Here is a 17,089-nt window from a genome sequence, read left to right on the forward strand (position 1 = left end):
AATAAGTCCAAACTCTTCTTCATCTTATAAGTTTTATAATAAATCTGTTGCTTTCTTCCAGACTTAAAAAAACAACGATTCTTATACAAAGAAACCACCTAAAAGCAGGAGTATATAAAAACCTGTCTTTTTATTTCAGTGGAGTTCTGTGCTCTCATTATCCCTAACAATTATGTGAAATTTCATGCTGTTAAATATCTCTGGGTAAACTGTGGGTATCCTGAATTTTCTGAATAACCGTTGTGTGTTCAAGATGCTTGTGTTTTTTATTTTACTGGAAGAAGAAGTTGCGTAAACTGATGCCTGTGCTAACAATGGGTTAGTGTACATATGCTGACTTGTTACTGGGAATGAGCTTCTGACTGAGAGTAATGTCATGCTACCAGCAAAAAAATCCAATCCAGATTTGCATTCAGTCTGTCTACCCCATCATTTGGCATTGTGCAACTAATGGCCAGTTACTGGGTTTTAGGTTTTTTTTTTCACCAAGGGAATAAATTGGATACAGTCAGCCCCAAGGAAGGTCCAGTATAAATGATTATCCCATTAGAAGTGGAACCTGGTGTTCTCATTAGAAGTGGAACCTGATGTATTACTGTGGCATCCTTACATACGAGTAATCGCTTATCCCCTATGCAAAATAGGTTCTCTGTGTGCACTGATTTCTCTTGGTTAAGATCAACCTTGTGATGTTCACTTTTGGTTCCTGGGGCCACATTGTTTCATGTGGCATTAATGTGTACGTGGTATTTGGTGTGATGAACTGGAAGATGCACCAATTGTGTTCTTTTCTACTTGTAGTGCCATCTCAGCAAGTGACTTAATTAATTACCCACCTGTTCTAAATTTTGAAAGCTATAAACTGTGGTGCTTGTCTTTACTCCTTCCCGATTAGGTTAATCATTTGACTTGTGAAGGCAGGATCTTTTTCTCCCGCTCCTCCTGACCCATTACCCTGCTTGTATTTGTTGGGGTGTGTACCATTAATTACTACTGGGAATCTGCAAGCGGTGTGCTATGCCATCCTTTTGACAGTAGGTGTGTCAATTTCATTTAAGTTTGGTTAATTTCATTCCCTCTGTAACTAAATGGCAAAAATGACAGGGAGATTGCTGGCAGTGTGTATCTGTAGCTGGGTACCAAAAAATATTATGATTCTAGAATCCATGGACGTATACTGCCAGGGATGATGGATAACTAGTGGTTTGTGGTCCAGCATGAGTCTCTGTAGCTCTTTTGGATCAGAATCCTGGTAGTGCTATTCAGTTATTATCAGAGCTTAAGAAATCTTTTCCCCATACCTTCACTTGGCAAGGAAGGAGGAAAAACCCAACATATTTGGATATCTTCATTTAAGAAACGAAGATATTGTTGAAATACACACAAGATTGGAGGGAAGGTGGCGTAGTATCGCTCAATCTCATCAGATCTCAAAAGCTAAACAGAGTCAGTACTTGGAAGGGGGACCACCAAGGAAGACATTGCAGAGGAAGGTGATGGAAAAACACCTCTCCTTCTCACTTGCCTTGAAAGTCCCTGGTGGGGACTCCATAACTTAGCTATGACTTGATGGCACTTTACACATGCACATGTATACTATTAAAATGTATTTTTTCCAACTAATGTATTTTATTTATTAATTAATTATTAATTACTAGTACTATTAACATGTATTTTTTAAACTAACGTATTTGATTTAACTAAAAGTCTTTCTATAGTCATATTCAAGATGGCTTACAAAATACAATAAAATACAGTAATGTTATAACAATAAAACCAACAACAATAAAACCCAGCACTATGCAATAAAACACACTTCTATAACACCATACCGCTAAAAAATTCAATAAAATACCTAAACCCCTAAACTGCTACACATTAGAATGCAGGTATCCCTATACACAATTCTGTGCAGTTTTACACTGAAGCTAACAATGAGCTGCACTCAAATTCACATCCGTAGCAAAATCATGGACTTTTAAGCACAAATCTTTACAGCGTCATCAATTTACTTTTCATTTTCGTCTTCATCCGCCTCCTATTTATATGCTAAGTTATATAATTGGCCCACCTAGCACAACATTGTCCACACTGGCTGGTATCCACTTCTATAGCAGGCCTTACTCACTTAGACCTGTCAAATGGCAATAGCGAGAGCTGACCCTGAGTTGTTCTCCATTCAAAACACACACTGCATTACCAGCCCACCATGTGTTTCAAAAATGTGCACTTCTGCTAATGTGTGTGTAAAACAAAACACTTCTGCGTGGAATGTATAATTAACTTGATTATTTCACAGCTTCGAGCTATAATCATGATGGCTAGTAGCTTAGATCGCTTTGAAGGAAGACAGACTGTTTCGTGAAGGAGAGAGCTATCGAAAAGCTCCATTTTTATGGCAGGGTCCCTTTGAGCAATCTCTTGGAAAGTCCACAGGGGAAAGGACTTTGTACCAAGATTTCCAGAGGCATCTGCTTAGCTGCTGCGAAAAGCAGGGCCAGTTGAGATCCAATGTGGTTTAGTGGTTCGAGTGTTGGACTAGGACAGTGATGGCAAACCTATGGCACGGGTGCCAAAGGTGGCACTCGAAGCCCTCTCTGTGGGCACGCGCACACAGAGTTCATCATGTGGGGGGTGGAAAATCACCCCCTCCCCACCACACACACATCTAGGCTGGCCTGGGCCACTGAGCACGATGTGCACACATCGCAGTGAGCAGGGAGGACTCGGCTGGCGGCCTGGTGCCTGAGCTCCAGGTGGCTGTTGCCCGCCGGGGTGCGGGGGCAGAGGAGGCAGAGATGCTAGAAAGGCACAGAGCAGTGCGTGCAGGACTTGCTGGAGGCGAGAGCAGGCTGGCCCCTGCTCAAGCGGGTGGGGCGGAGGAAGAGGGAGCCAACCAACTAAACTAAACTAAAGCAGCAGCAGAAGGCCATTGCTTTCACATCCTGCATGTGAGCTCCTGAAGGCACCTGGTGGGCCACTGCGAGTAGCAGAGTGCTGGACTAGATGGACTCTGGTCTGATCCAGCAGGTTAGTTCTTATGTTCTTCTTATGTTCTTAAAACTAGTTTTCTAAACTAAAACCTCAGTATTCAGGTTAAATTGCCCGGTTGGCACTTTGCGATAAATAAGTGGGGTTTGGGTTACAGTTTAGGCACTCGGTCTCAAAAAGGTTCGCCATCACTGGACTAGGAGCTGGAATGCCCAGGTTTGAAGGTTTGAATCCCCACTCAGCCATGAAAGCTCTCTGTTTGAATCCACCTCACAGGGTTATTTTGAGGATGAACTGGAGGAGAGGGGAGCTATAGGCTACTTTGTGTCCCCACTGGGGAGAAAGTCAGGGTATAAATGTCATTAACGTAAATAAAATAAATGGAATAGTGGGACAGATAAGCCTGGTTGGCAGCCCTCTTAGTAAGCTCCTGGGTCTAGACTGAGCTACAGTTTTCAAATGTTCTGCTTTTAAGCAATATTTTCCTGACTGATCTTTAATGTTTTGGTGCTAAAAAGCTCCCCAGGTTTCCCATGAAATCTCAGCCATTGTGGAACATTTAAGGGCCATATATGGAGTCCAAGTAGGACTCTAACTTGGCTTGAGCTTTGGTGAGTTGCAAGCATTTCTGCTTCCTCAAATTAATGGAGGAGCTTCCAAAATACAGTCAACAAGCATGGATGGTCAAGACTTTGTCCCTCAAGCTACATCATCTCAAGATCCAGTAACATCAACTATATGCTCTTGGGTATGTTCAGCTGCTCATCAATTGTACCAATTTCATGTACTGTATGCCATCATGTGTCAGTCACATCCATCTGTTCTCTGCAAAGGACAAACATGGGCAGTCCCTACACAAAAGAATGCATGAACACAAATATTACATTAAAGATCATCATTTTCAGAAGCCTGAAGATGAGTGTTTCAGTTTCCAGGGTAGTCTGTTGCCAATCTAAAAGTAAGCGTTCTCCTATGAAGGGACTTCAATGGGAGAATTCAGTGTGAAATTGCTGACTCAGAATTCATTAACAAATTCAAGACTGTTTGCCACCACCAGGACCTGTTATTCTTCACTCACTGAGGGTACTAATATGTTGCATATCCCACCCCTTCTGGATATCTAATAATTTAGTGCTAGCTCTGTAATATTCTATTGTATCTGCTCGTCGCTAAGTAAATTTTATGTTAATCCTACATTGCTTTTTTCATGACGGTTGGTAATGTCCTTCATCCACTCTGAGCAGACTAATTACTCATTTTATTGGAACTTGTTTTAAACCAGCCCCTCTTTGCAACATCAACCTCTCTTCTACCTTTCTGTTGTAATCGTTAACGCATGTACCTTCCAGTGCATCTGACGAAGTTAGCTATGACTCTCAAAAGCTTTATGCTAGAATATATTTTATCGATTCTCAAGATGCTGCTGGACTCCTTGGGAATCCATCACTCTCGAGACTATCTGCATGGGAAGCCTGTCTATCATTGAGGACTTTCTTAGCTTCTAAAGACTCCCAGACTTTCCTGGAGTTTGAAAACCATTGGTCTGGAGGTACAAGCCACCCTTTGACAGTAGACATCCATCCCCTATATTGGCCATAAACAAAGACCCTCAATTGCCACTGGAAGAACTACTGTGTGCTCATACAAGGATCAAGCGTTCAGTTAATACAAATGAGCCCATTTAATTTCAGTGCTTGCTGGCAAATGCACACAAACCAAGGTAGCACAACAGCTGCAAATAGGAGAATTTTGGGTCCAAGGCTCATTAGCCAGATGGATGATGGATATTCAATTACATTTTATTGTGGAAGAAGGAAAGGGGATGAAGGAGCAAATGTCTATCGTTATCCGTTAACGGGCATGCTTCAGAGTTTAGCAGAAGTGTGAGTTATATCTTTGCAGCTCCAAACACCTCTAATTAAATTTTTCGTTTTTGTTGTTGTTGACCTACAAATAAAACCAGAGACCTCAGATGGAGGGAAGAAAGTGCCTTGTTAAAAAGGCCTATCTGTGTGTCTGGGCAAACAGATTGGGAAGTGCACAGTTCACTTGAGGTGATGTCAAACTCTTTGCCCGCCTGCCCAACTAATTGGGAATTATATTGGAGGGGTAGAGAGCTATTGAAACAAATGAGACAGACCGGCCACTCCAAAACAGACATAAGTGAATTAGAACTGATGAACCTGATTAGAGTGGATTCACTGTGTCACTTTAAATACACTCCAGTTTCATTCATCTTCTCGCATCGGATCTGTCATCCCGCGACCACTTAAAAAGCATTCGGGCAGCTTAACTGGATGATTTGGGGAGGCTGGGCGGGGACTTGATTGAAGGGTAATCTATTCTTCAAGAGCACCTGACTCTGTTTCTGCGGCCAAGGCATTTCGACTTCTAACCGGCGCTGCCGAGGCTGGCACAGACTCAGCAGAAGAGCTGATACTGTTGGCAAGGCGCCAGCTGCTCTAAATTTATCTGGATTATACACATGGCAGGACTCCCATGACCTACTGAGCCAAAAGCGTCGCCTCCCCCTCCCCCTGCCACTGTTCAATATTCATGATGTGTAACTGCGGCTGGTAGGAAAAAGGTTTGACAGTCTATTTAAATGGAAAAGAACATGAGATCAGCATATTTTCCTAGCCAGTAATGTGCAGAAGCTTTTTAAGATCCACCGTTGGTTGCTGTTCCTGGGTAGGGTTCCTAATGGCAGGGAATAGGGAGGAGTGATACAGGCAGATGCGTCACTTTTTGCAGCTGAGGCTAAGGAAGATGTGGGAGTCAGGCGACTGCTGAAGTTAGTGGTGTGCCAGAAACCTGCATGCTGCAATGTGGTACAACAACAACAATGGGAGGTATATTTCCTTGGGAGGGTAGACAGCATGTAATAGCCCCATCTTGTCAGATCTCAGATGATAAGCTTTGCCTGGGAAGGGAGTCCTCCAAGGGCGATTCCACACACGAGTAAAATAGGTTCGACCCAGTTCCCTGAGAAGGGTACTGACCTAGGTCGAAACCATTGTTGTTCCCCACTGCAACCAGCTTGATCCTAGCTCAGAGGGCGGAATCATCCTGTGCCTCTTCGCCGCTCCGTTCTGATTGGCTACTGTTCTACGGCCATGTTCTGTCTATCCCCACACACGTTATTTAAAAAAACTGCCACAGGAATGGAGGGATGAAGGTGGCATTTTTTGATTGGCCAGCTGTATGCATGCCCGAAACCCTCAGCTGTGATTGGCTGAATGGGGGACTCCTGGCACCAGAGATTCCGCGCTTTACTGGAATCGAGCTGAGTTCGAGCGTGGTTCCCTGAAAAAGTAGTAGTTCCCCACTGGAGTCAGAAATTTGACCATTACACGGGGTGAAGCTGGTACAAAACCACATCTATCCCAGTGGTTGTGTGGAGCATTTAGGTCGAACGCAGCTCGAACTTAGGTCGATAACGCAAGTGTGGAATCGACCCAAGACAAGCTCTGCAGAGGAAGGCACTGGCAAACCAGCTCTGCTTCTCAGTTGCCTTACAAGCCACTTGCTGGGGTCGGCATAAGCTGGCCGTGACTTGAGGGCACTTTACACACCCATATGTTTCCTTAGAAGGAAGTACCCAGAATGACCAGTCTACTCCTGGTGGAGTTGCTAGCTCCGGGTTAGGAAATACCTGGAGATTGGGAAGGGGGGTACAGCTTGAAAAGGGTGTGGTTTGGGGAGAGGAGGGACTTCAGTGGGGTACAACCAGAGGTGGAATCCAGCAGGTTCTCACAGGTTCCAGAGAGTAGGTTACTAATTATTTGTGTGTGCCGAGAGGGGGTTACTAATTGGTGATTTTGCCACGTGATTTTTGCCTTAGTTACGCCCCTCCTCTCAGCAGTAGCGCGCAGAACTTGAAGCAGTCTAGCAGGAGGTGCACCGGTGTGTGTGGCAGCCTGTGCCTGCGTGCATTCGTTTCCCGCCCAAGGATCGGTGCTGTGGCTGTGTCCTTGCCACAGCCCCGCCCAGGAATGCCGCACCCCAAAATGCCCAGCCACACCCCCGTTGTGCCCCGCCCAGCCCCATTGGCGCTACGCCACAGTTTGAATCCCACCACCATGGGAACCTGTTGCTAAAATTTTTGGATCCCACCACTGGGTACAATGCCATAGAGTCCACTTTCCAAAGTGGCCTTTATCTCCAGGGGGACTGATGACTATCTCCTAAAGATCAATTGATCTGCAGTCACCACCTGGAGGCTGGCAAACTCATCCACTGAATGCCATCTCCTGGGTTGCTGGTTTCATGCCGTGTAGGTGAAGTTGTTAATTTAGCTTCCCTTGTGGTGATTTTTCCCTCTGCTCCTTATCAACTAACATATTCTGCATACTAAAAGACCTCTCGTTAATTAGATACTGCAGACCTCTTGATGGTTTTGGAGAAAGAGAAAGGGTGGGGGAGGTGACCTCTGCGTCCGTCACCTCAGCAAATCATGTTGTTCCGCAGTCCCAGTGATGCATGGAAGTGGAAATAACAAAGATGAGTAGAATAGACTTTCCATAGACTGAGTTTTCCAGGTCATTTAATTCTCTCTTGTGTCTTGAGAGCCTTTCCCGACACAGTTAATGATAACAGATTGTCACATTATCCCCTTCATGGTGGTCTGCTTGGCTACATGCCAGAAATCCTATCCCTGCATAGCTCTGGGTGGAGAAAAAAAAACCATTAGGAAGAATGCTTTCAGTGATGGGTAAATGCACACAGAGAGGGGTGCAGTTTTTGAAAAGAAATAATCTGTCTATTTTATATGAAATCTGAAATACCTAGTTCCAAACAGGGACACAAAATGCCCCTTCAAAAAGTTCTGTTTGTTCCTTTGGAGCTCATTTTTTTACTTTCCTCAAAAATTGCCTGCAGACAAACCTCCCAATTTATTTCAGATTTTACTTCAGGCAAACCTATGACAATTGGAAACGGGCAAATCCCACGGACATTGAATAAGAAAGATTCTGACTGTTGGCCAGAGGCTGTGGAGAAGCTGGTGGGGAAAAAATGGCCTGCCTCTTTAACAGAGGCTCAGCGGGATGTTATTTACCAAGTGATATTGTTTACTTTGTGCCATGAGAAGCTTCAGCTGCTCATTTCCACACATTAATCCTCTGCGAAAGGCAGAGTATATCTTTTCCAGTTTGTTAGCAAACATAGTGCAAAAACAGAAGATTCCCCCCAACCAGGAGGATTAGGGAATAGCGTGGTCAGGTGACCTTATCTTGACTTTCACAGTTTAACAACTGGTCCCATAATCATTGGTGACTGCAAGGTTACTTCCTTCTAATCATTCAGCCTTCCTAACAAGGTGAGTTGCCATCCTCCAGGTGGTCATCAACCAAACCACTCTGCACCCTTCAGGCTAAGTTGCTTGCAAACACGTTTAGAGGAAAAGGGCTGTGTTACAAGGCATCAGGGAATGCTATTGCCTGCAGTCCCAGTAATTATAAAGACAGCCAAGGAGATTTTTAATTGATATATTGTTTATCCATTTTTATTGGTTGATGTTTCTGTCATTTTCATTTCGAGGAGAGCAATACAAACCTCTCTCTGTGTAGACTCCAAAGTTGATTGAAAGAACCCTATTATTAGAGTGCATGTACGTGAGTTATGACTAAGATTCTCTGTGATATTTGTGGATATTTCTATGAAACTTAGAATTTGACAGTGAAGCTGAATAGCATATCGATATCAAATTTACCAGAATTGGATTAGCCCAAGGAATTTTGATTTGGTGACTGAATGAATTGAAAGCCACGTGTGCTGATTTGACAAAAACCTTGTTTTGTTAACGTGACCACGTCACTACTTTGACTGTAAAGCAGTTAACTATTCTTATATTCATTAAGATTAATGCTATGTATGTAAGATTTATGCATATCAGAGAATCCTAATTTAATTTGTGTTGTTGATTCTATATCTACATTCTAAGATTATTTTTGAAAAGTCTGGTATGTGTTTGCAAGTGTGTTAGCCTGAAGGGTGAAGAATGGTTTGATTGACAAATTATAGTGCACTCATCCCATATCTTTAGCAATGGTGGAACCTCCAGTGGGTGGCTGGAGATTTGCACCTATTACCAGTCAACAGAAATTAGTCCACCTGAAGAAAATGACTGCTTTGGGAGGGGGACTATATCACATTATTCATCACTAAAATTCCCTCCCCTTCCCAAACCCCGCTCTCCCTCTCCTTCTCCCTCCCTCCCTCTCTCTCTCTCTCTCTCCCTCTCTCTCCCTCTCTCTCTTTCTCTCTCCCTCTCTCTCTCTCCCTCTCTCTCTCCCCCCCTCCCTCTCTCCCTCTCTCCCTCTCTCTCTCTCTCACTCACTCACTCACTCTCAGATATTTCCCATTTTGGCAGACCTACTGGGGTGGATTGGCTGTTATGGCCACTGGGATTTCTGCTGGTGGCCTGATTTCATCTCTGTCATCTTGAGATCAGCTGTAATAGAAGGAGATATCCAGGGCAACCCTAGTGGAAGAAGGTGAGTCATTTTCATGGTTTGGAAAAAATGGACAGTTCAAATAAGAATTCTTAGTTCTCTGTAAGATGGCAGGCCTTTTTGTAATGCAGATACCAATGGCCTACGAGAGTAGACCAGGCAAGTTCAAACATGTCTGACGATCGAGATAATTGTTAAAGTCAGCTATTTAAAGTAACTTCTTATTGCTGACAGATTACACAGTGCTACAAGTCAGTGTTGTAAGTTCTTTGAGTAACAGAAGTTATTTCATTTATTTGTTTTTATCTTTGTACTCTCTTTTCGTATACTCTCTGTAATATGTTGTACAGTTCTGATGGGTGGAGTTAAGAGAACCAGGGAAAGCTGCAAGGCCTGGGAGACTACAGTACCACAAGTTATGTAATAGTAGTGGAGTGTCTCCTCGTGTGTACACAGAGAAATGTGAGGAGACCCCACTACAATCCCACTGCGCAGCAAAGAACCATGAGGTAAGCTCTCCATGCATAATGGGCCACTGACTTTTGAATGGGACATGGACAGGACATCTGTGTGCTCAGTGATGACTTTGGAAGAGCAGATTGTCAGCTTGCTGTGGGGGGATTTTTGCCTCTTCTTTTTTCCCCCTCCAAGATTCCCCAAAATTAAATTAACATTTTCAGTTAAAACAAAACCACATTTTTTTAACCAAGAGGAAATTCAAAGTAAGGCAATAAAAGGCAAGTGAGTTCAAGTGTTTGATGGGGGAGGGAGAGAGACCTATTCAAGTCCCCTCTTGATGAATCTTAGCAAGTCTCAGCTTAATCCTTCTCAAAGGGTTACCGTTTGGATAAAATGTAGGCAATAAGTGGAGAGAAAAATTCCCTCTGTTTTTTAATAGAGGTTTACATGTATTATGTGCCATAAAGTCACTTCCAATCTTTGGAGACCCCATGAATCAGTCTTCCCAAACATCCTCTGACTTCTTTTATGCAATCAATCCACTTCCTGTTGGGTCTTACCCTTTTCCTGCTGCCTTCGACCTTTCTTGGCATTACTGTCTTTTCCAGTGACTCTTGTCTTCTCATTATGTGAGCGAAGTGCGATAGCCTCAGTTTAGTCACTTTGGTTTCTAGAGAACAGGCTTAACTCGACAATATTTGCTATGCAATATTGTTTCCCCTCCATGCCACGAAAAGCTTCGACTGCTCCTCTCCACACATGAAGCAGCTGTGAAAAGGACAAGACTTTTTTTTCTCCAGCGGCTGACAACTCTAATGAAATGTATGTGAGGCAGAAGACTGTATATTCAGTCCCAAACTTCATTTGCAAAATACATGAAAATTGGAGAGCAAGGTGAAGTATTAGAGGACTTCATGATTGGTACAAAAACCTGCATGAATGGGACTTTTGGGTATACTGGCAAGTGAACACGAATGGGTGAGGGGAAAATACATTTTCTCTGTGCCGCATTTACTTTTCAGAGAAACGTTGGCCTTGTTCTGTATTCCTGTGCTATCCTTGTGCTAAAAAGGGCAAGAACATCCTGTGTGAGATCATGCTCTGAACCCTTACTTCATTAAGACCCATAACCTCCAAGACACCACTCTACATTTTGGAGAATAATTTGCCTCTTACACAAGTTCTGTTCGGCTGTTCCTCTTCATCCTTGCCTCCTGACACTTGAACCAGACCCTGGGATGTCAGAATCATTTGCTGGAGAGGATGGAGCACAGTTTCATGAGATGAGGACAAATTTGCTGCTGTAGGCAGCTGTAGGCAGTAGATTGCTTCCTGAAGAACAAGAAAGAAAGGGTGTGAATCTCCAAAGAGCTTTAACAAGACCATGTATTTAAGGCAGAGGTGGGATCCAAAAAATTTAGTAACAGGGTCCCTCGCCAGCCCCCCCTCAGCAAAGGGGGCAGAGGCGTACCTAGGCAAACCTGAGCCCTGGGCAAAACCTGAGTTGGATACCCTCCCCCCCCATGGGAAGCCACCCCACCACGACCCCCCCAATTTTTTTTTGCACCAGGTCATTTCTAAATCATCATCACATTATAGAAAATGCCCCAACTCACAAATCTGAACACAGCAATGGTGTGAAACACACAGGTTCTTTGATAGAGACTGGTGAGATAAAAGGTACGAAAGGCTGAGAATCAATGAATTGCAGTACCTGGAAGGGATTCACCCAGTTCAGGGAGTTACATTATTAGTCGCAATTGCTATATGGAACCTTCACTTTCAAAGGCAGTATGCCTCTCCGGGAGGCGAGGGCGTGGAGATGGAAAAGCGGACCCAATTAGTAACCCCCTCTCGGCACACACAAATAATTAGTAACCCACTCTCAGGAACTGGTGAGAACCTGCTGGATCCCACCTCTGATTTAAGGGCTAAATAGGAATCTGACTGGGGTGCTGTGTGGCTTCCGGACTGTATGGCCGTGTTCTAGCAGCATTCTCTCCTGACATTTCACCTGCATCATAGGATCCTCTGAATTTGCCAGCCACAGATGCAGGCAAAATGTCAGGAGAGAATGCTGCTAGGACATGGCCGTACAGCCTGGAAACCACACAGCACCCCATTGATTCTGGCCATGAAAGCCTTTGACAAGGAATCTGACAGTTCGCTGCTTCAGCTTCGTGCCTGATTCGGTCCATATTAGGCCCAATACCTTCTGGTTTAGAATTGGGGTTGCTGCTCTTGACTGGGAAATTCCTGGATATTTGGGGGTGGAGCCCAGGAGGGGATGGGGAAGGGTCTTAGTGTGATGTAAAACAGCAGTAGTTTCAGTTCTTGGCAATCGTGTAACCCCTGTGTGCGCCCCCCCCAATTCTGTTGGTTTGGCAAGTGCTATTTTTATGGGGGTAACTGAAGGGCTATCAGTGGTACCTGAAGATCTGCTGCTTTGACAGTTGATCTCCAGATGACCAAGATCAACCTCATGGAAGAAATGGCGGCATTAGAGGGTGGATTCTAGAGCATTGTGTCCTGCTGAGGTCTTTCTCCTTACGAAACCTCACCCTCTTCAGGGCTCCAAAATCTCACCCAAAATCTCCAGGAATTTCCCAACTTGGAGATGACCACTCTTAGTAGAGTTATGACTAGATCAACTGGCTTTGGAAATTCTAGTCAGTTTGGAGGTGATACCTGAGGGGAGGGGAGTTTGGGGAAAGAGCTCAGTGGGAGTATGATCTCCATCATAGCCATCCTGTTGGCAGTGGCTTGCCATGTGGCTTACCCCAGAGCTCTTTGAAAGGTGTCGTGAACAGAATAGCAGTGTAGTGAGACCATAGAATTAATCTGTAAGTTAGTGGATAAAAATGAATATATAATTCTATTGCATGTCATTGTGTCAGATACTAACTGCTACTGCATGTCTGCTATCTTCTACAGGTTGATTGCAGCATGGCTGATTCTTTTGTAATTGACACATTATGCATGCCAAAATTTCACTGCTACTGAATGCTGAATTTTAGATGTTGCCATTACAAAATGCTTGTGTGCCAAATCCCAAGCCAGCTGCTAAATATTCAGCAAATACCTTATTTAGAGAATATTTAGAAGCAGAGAATTCGTTCGACCATTCCTTTGCATGATAGAAAGTGTGTGTAAATATGTGTTCACTAAAAGGAATCATTTGAACCTGTGAATAAATCCTTGGCAGTGTTTGCAATATGAAGTTACCCAACAGTGACAATGTCTAAAATCTTACATTGGTCCTTTCTGTACAACACAAATAAAATATCTTGAGGCTGGGATATACAAAGGTTTCCTGCAGGAGTTTCGCTCAGCTTTTAGGCCAAAATGTTTTGGGAACATTTTATCACAGCCCAAAATGGTTCTATTTGGAAATGCTTAACTAGTGGTGGGTTTTTTTCTGAAACATTTTCCCAAAACATTCCTGCTTGCTGTTCAGAGATCAAGAAATGTTTCATTTCTCCCACCCGATTTTGAAGCTCTCCTTTCTGTTGCTTTGCCACCTGCCATTTTCTGCCACTTCAATGATTCTCCATGCTATCTGCCATTTGCTGAAGTTTCCTTTGGATGTTTTCTCATCTGGCATCACAGCTGCCTGCCAATTCCATCATTGCTGCGCACTAATAAATTCATTTTTGCCGGCCGATTATGTGACTGTGCTGTTTTTCCTTTGTGTGTGTGTGTGTGTGAGAGAGAGGTATATTCGATGCTACGTCAATAACAATGTCTGAATCAACAAGGCTGCAGATTTGAGTCTCTGTAGCTTTGAAGATATGGTGGGTGTTTTTTTAAAAAAACATTTTCAACTTTTTTTGTGCTATGCGAACAAAAAGCATGAAAACGATTCTTTTCAAAATGTTTGCAAAATATTTTTAATTCTTTGTGCCTAAAAAACCATTGGGACCACACATTATGTTACTATATAATCACTATATAATTTCATCACTGTTATTAGTGCAGGTCCTCTGGCTAGTGCATCCCCCTGCTCCCCAATATTATTTTTAGTTTGTAATGATAGGATCTGCAGAGATCCCATAGATCAATGTCTGAGTACTTTATTTATGTCGTTCAGTCTTTCTCTTAAGCCAGTTGCCTAACATCACCTCAGTAATTTTCTCTTTCCCTCCTGGATACATTTGCCCTTCAAATATTTATGGATTTTTATCAGTTCCGCCCTTCATCATCATTTAACCAAGAGATGAGCACCGAGCACCCTCAATCTTTCCCCCGCAATCAATTCCATCAGCCTCTTCATTCCTGCTGCTTGCTGGCAACTCCTTTCAGAACGTCCTCCTCTCCGTAGTGCGAGAGGTCCAATTCGCAAGGCTATTGGATAGCTGAAAGCTGCTGGCAATTAAATTGTTCAGTGAGTTTCTCCTCTTGCCTGTGGTGAGGCAGTCATGTGCAGATGTTACTGTGCGGAGCTTCCCTGTCCATTCTTGCAAATTAGCCTTGCTACTGAAATGCAGAGTTCAAGTGGGAAATTCAGAGCAGGGCTCTGCTATTCAAGAGTCCTTTCTGAACTGTCCTTCTGCAAACAGATGATTGGCAAAGCATAGACCTCCTATTTACTCATATGAGGTAGGGAGTTTCCCACTTCCATCCCAATTTGCTACCTCCAAGGAATTGAAAGGAAGGAAGAAAAACAAAAGTGTTCATATAGTGGGACTCTAGGAATCTCGCCTAGGCCATTTACACACTTGTAGTCTCCTTCACATTAAGGTTCATTCCCTTCAGGTTTAATTCTCAGCTACACACACATTTCCCCCTCTTTGGAACTCAACACGCTGTCAGATCAGAGAATCTCCGCAGTTTCTGAAACCTGTTTGAGTGTGACTTTTTCTCTCCATCACAGGAAAAGCAAAGGTAATAATTCTGTGTTAGGCTTTCTTCAGGTTTTTTTCATCCCTCCCCACCTTCCCATGCCCACACAACAGCAGTTTTTTCCCCATTCTTTGGGCTGTCATTTAAAAATGATCAGAAGGGATTTTAAATTTTTTTTGCTGAAGGTCTGTTGCTGGAGGGGTAAACCTTTGAAAATGACATGAAATTTACAAAGTCTAGCAAAGTAATGCTAGACCACACACACACAGGCAAGCAAGCAAGCATCAGGCAACCCTTCCCGCCCCTTACCCCCCACTCCCCACTGAAGGTTGCACAGAAAGAGCCAGGAAATGCCAGGTGGATCAGATCGATTACAGACACTTTGTAAAGGGAGAATCCCTGTGTAATCAAAAAAAAAAACATGGGGAAAATTCACTCCAAATCAAACAGCCATGAGACAAGTAGTTCACGCATAAATGTCTGTGATATAGAGACTAGGGGTGTCAGCCTACAGCACTGACCAGAATTGACATCACATCCTCCATGATCTCTACCCTTCCAAAACCGTGTGTTTGCCAAAGCAGTGTTGGGATCACCTGGGCAACAGCTCTGTTAGGTAGAAGGCAGCTGAGTTTAACAGTGTTCTTAAAATCTTTCTGTTTGAGATAGAATGTGCTAAAATTCAGTTTTCCTAAACAAGCAGGGATTTTGAAGTACTGTATTTATGTTTCTGTTATTGGCAACAAAAAGTCCTTTTTTAAAAAAAAATCTTTATTTTCATTTATTGAGTTGTCAAGGCAGATAATGGCAATGTTATTGGTCCTTGTTCCCAAAATACTTGCAATTTGTCCAGACAAGGAAGATCTTGTGTAGCCACATAGGTTTTGCTGAGGACCAGATTGAGTTACTGTAATACGTTGTACATAGAACTGCCTTTGAAGAGTGCAGAGAAACTGCAGAAGGCTACCAGTGTAGTTAGGCTGTGCAGAGGATAGAACTCTTGTGTGTGTGTGTGTGTGTGCGTGCGTGCGTGCGTGCGTGCGTGTGTGTGCGTGTGTGTGTGTGTGTTGGCAAGGTAGAGATCCTGGCTCAGAGCATTTGCTTTGTATGCAGAACATAAAGACTTCCTTTTTCCATAGGAATTTAGGCCACTTTCTTATGTCTTTATTTATGGACCCACCACCATCTGAGTACGCATACAGGACAAGTCCTTCGCTATAGCAACACCAAGAATGTGATACTTTCTCACCACCCAGAAGAAATAGTGTGGTGTAGTGCTTACAGTGCTAGACTGGGATCTGGGAAATCCAGGATCAAATCTACACTCTGCTATGCAAGCTTGCTGAGTGGCCCTGATTCAAACCTACCCCACAGTAGCAGCTGAAAGACCAACACGACTTTTGGGGTTCAGTTTTGAGAGTCAGAGCTCTCTTTGTCAGATTTGTTGGTTTCCAAGGTGCAACTGGACAGGAATCTAATTGTTCTGCTGCAGACCAACACAGCCGGCCTCTGAAACTTCTACCCAGTGTGTCTGTTTTAGAAGTCATTATGCTCAACAGCTTCTCCCTGAAGGGTTGAAGAGTTACTACTAGAGTCATGGATAACCTCACTCCCTGCCATTTTGTAGCTTGCTCTGCCTCCTGCAGCAGCCATTTTCTAGTTGCACACACACACACACACACCCCAATACTACATCAGAATTCCAAAGGTGCCCTCAGGCTCAAAAAGGTGGGAATCCATAGCCTAAGGTATTTAAGACAAGTGTTTTGCACTATTTCAGTATATCCTGATGAGTGTTTTAGTATTGCAATCTTAAGTTTGCACTGGGTTGCATGATTATGGGCTTGTCCTTAGAACACCTTGGAGGCACACTTTAATGATGCTGCATGGAAAGATTGTCACAAATCTAATTAAAGCTAATTGGCATTGCATAATGGCTAATTCCAGGCATGTGGCGGCCTTTAGTGCAGGAAACAATAAGTGAGAGGATTTCATACCTCCTGTTTGTGCATGGATTAGCTGCTGGAGTATTCCTATGATGGAGCCTCATCTGAGGTGAATGAGTTTGGTTTTATTATTGTTTCTTTAGTACACATTTCCAATTAATGCTGCCAGGAAATACTTGAACAGAACTGACAAGCATGGATTTGAAAAGATTTTGTTTAAGATTTATTTTGAGGCCTCTTTTTTGATCAGTATTGAACTCGGGGCAGTAGCTGGCTTAAAAGGTATCTGGAAACTTGTACAGTCATCGGCCTCGTGTCGTTAGACTAAGATTAAGGAGGGGAAAAACCTCGACATGCTACCAATTTTTGCCTCTGGCAAAATTAAAGGCAAAATTT

At 43.4% G+C, this 17,089-nt stretch overlaps 1 protein-coding gene across 1 annotated transcript in view; it reads left to right on the forward strand.

The window, feature by feature from the left end:
• The window catches only part of CNTN5 (contactin 5), a 934,675-nt gene that overhangs the window by 279,627 nt on the left and 637,959 nt on the right, over window positions 1–17,089 (forward strand). The window lies entirely within an intron of this gene.

This window comes from Sphaerodactylus townsendi, linkage group LG04 (assembly GCF_021028975.2).
Source record: "Sphaerodactylus townsendi isolate TG3544 linkage group LG04, MPM_Stown_v2.3, whole genome shotgun sequence".
Lineage (NCBI taxonomy): Eukaryota > Metazoa > Chordata > Lepidosauria > Squamata > Sphaerodactylidae > Sphaerodactylus > Sphaerodactylus townsendi.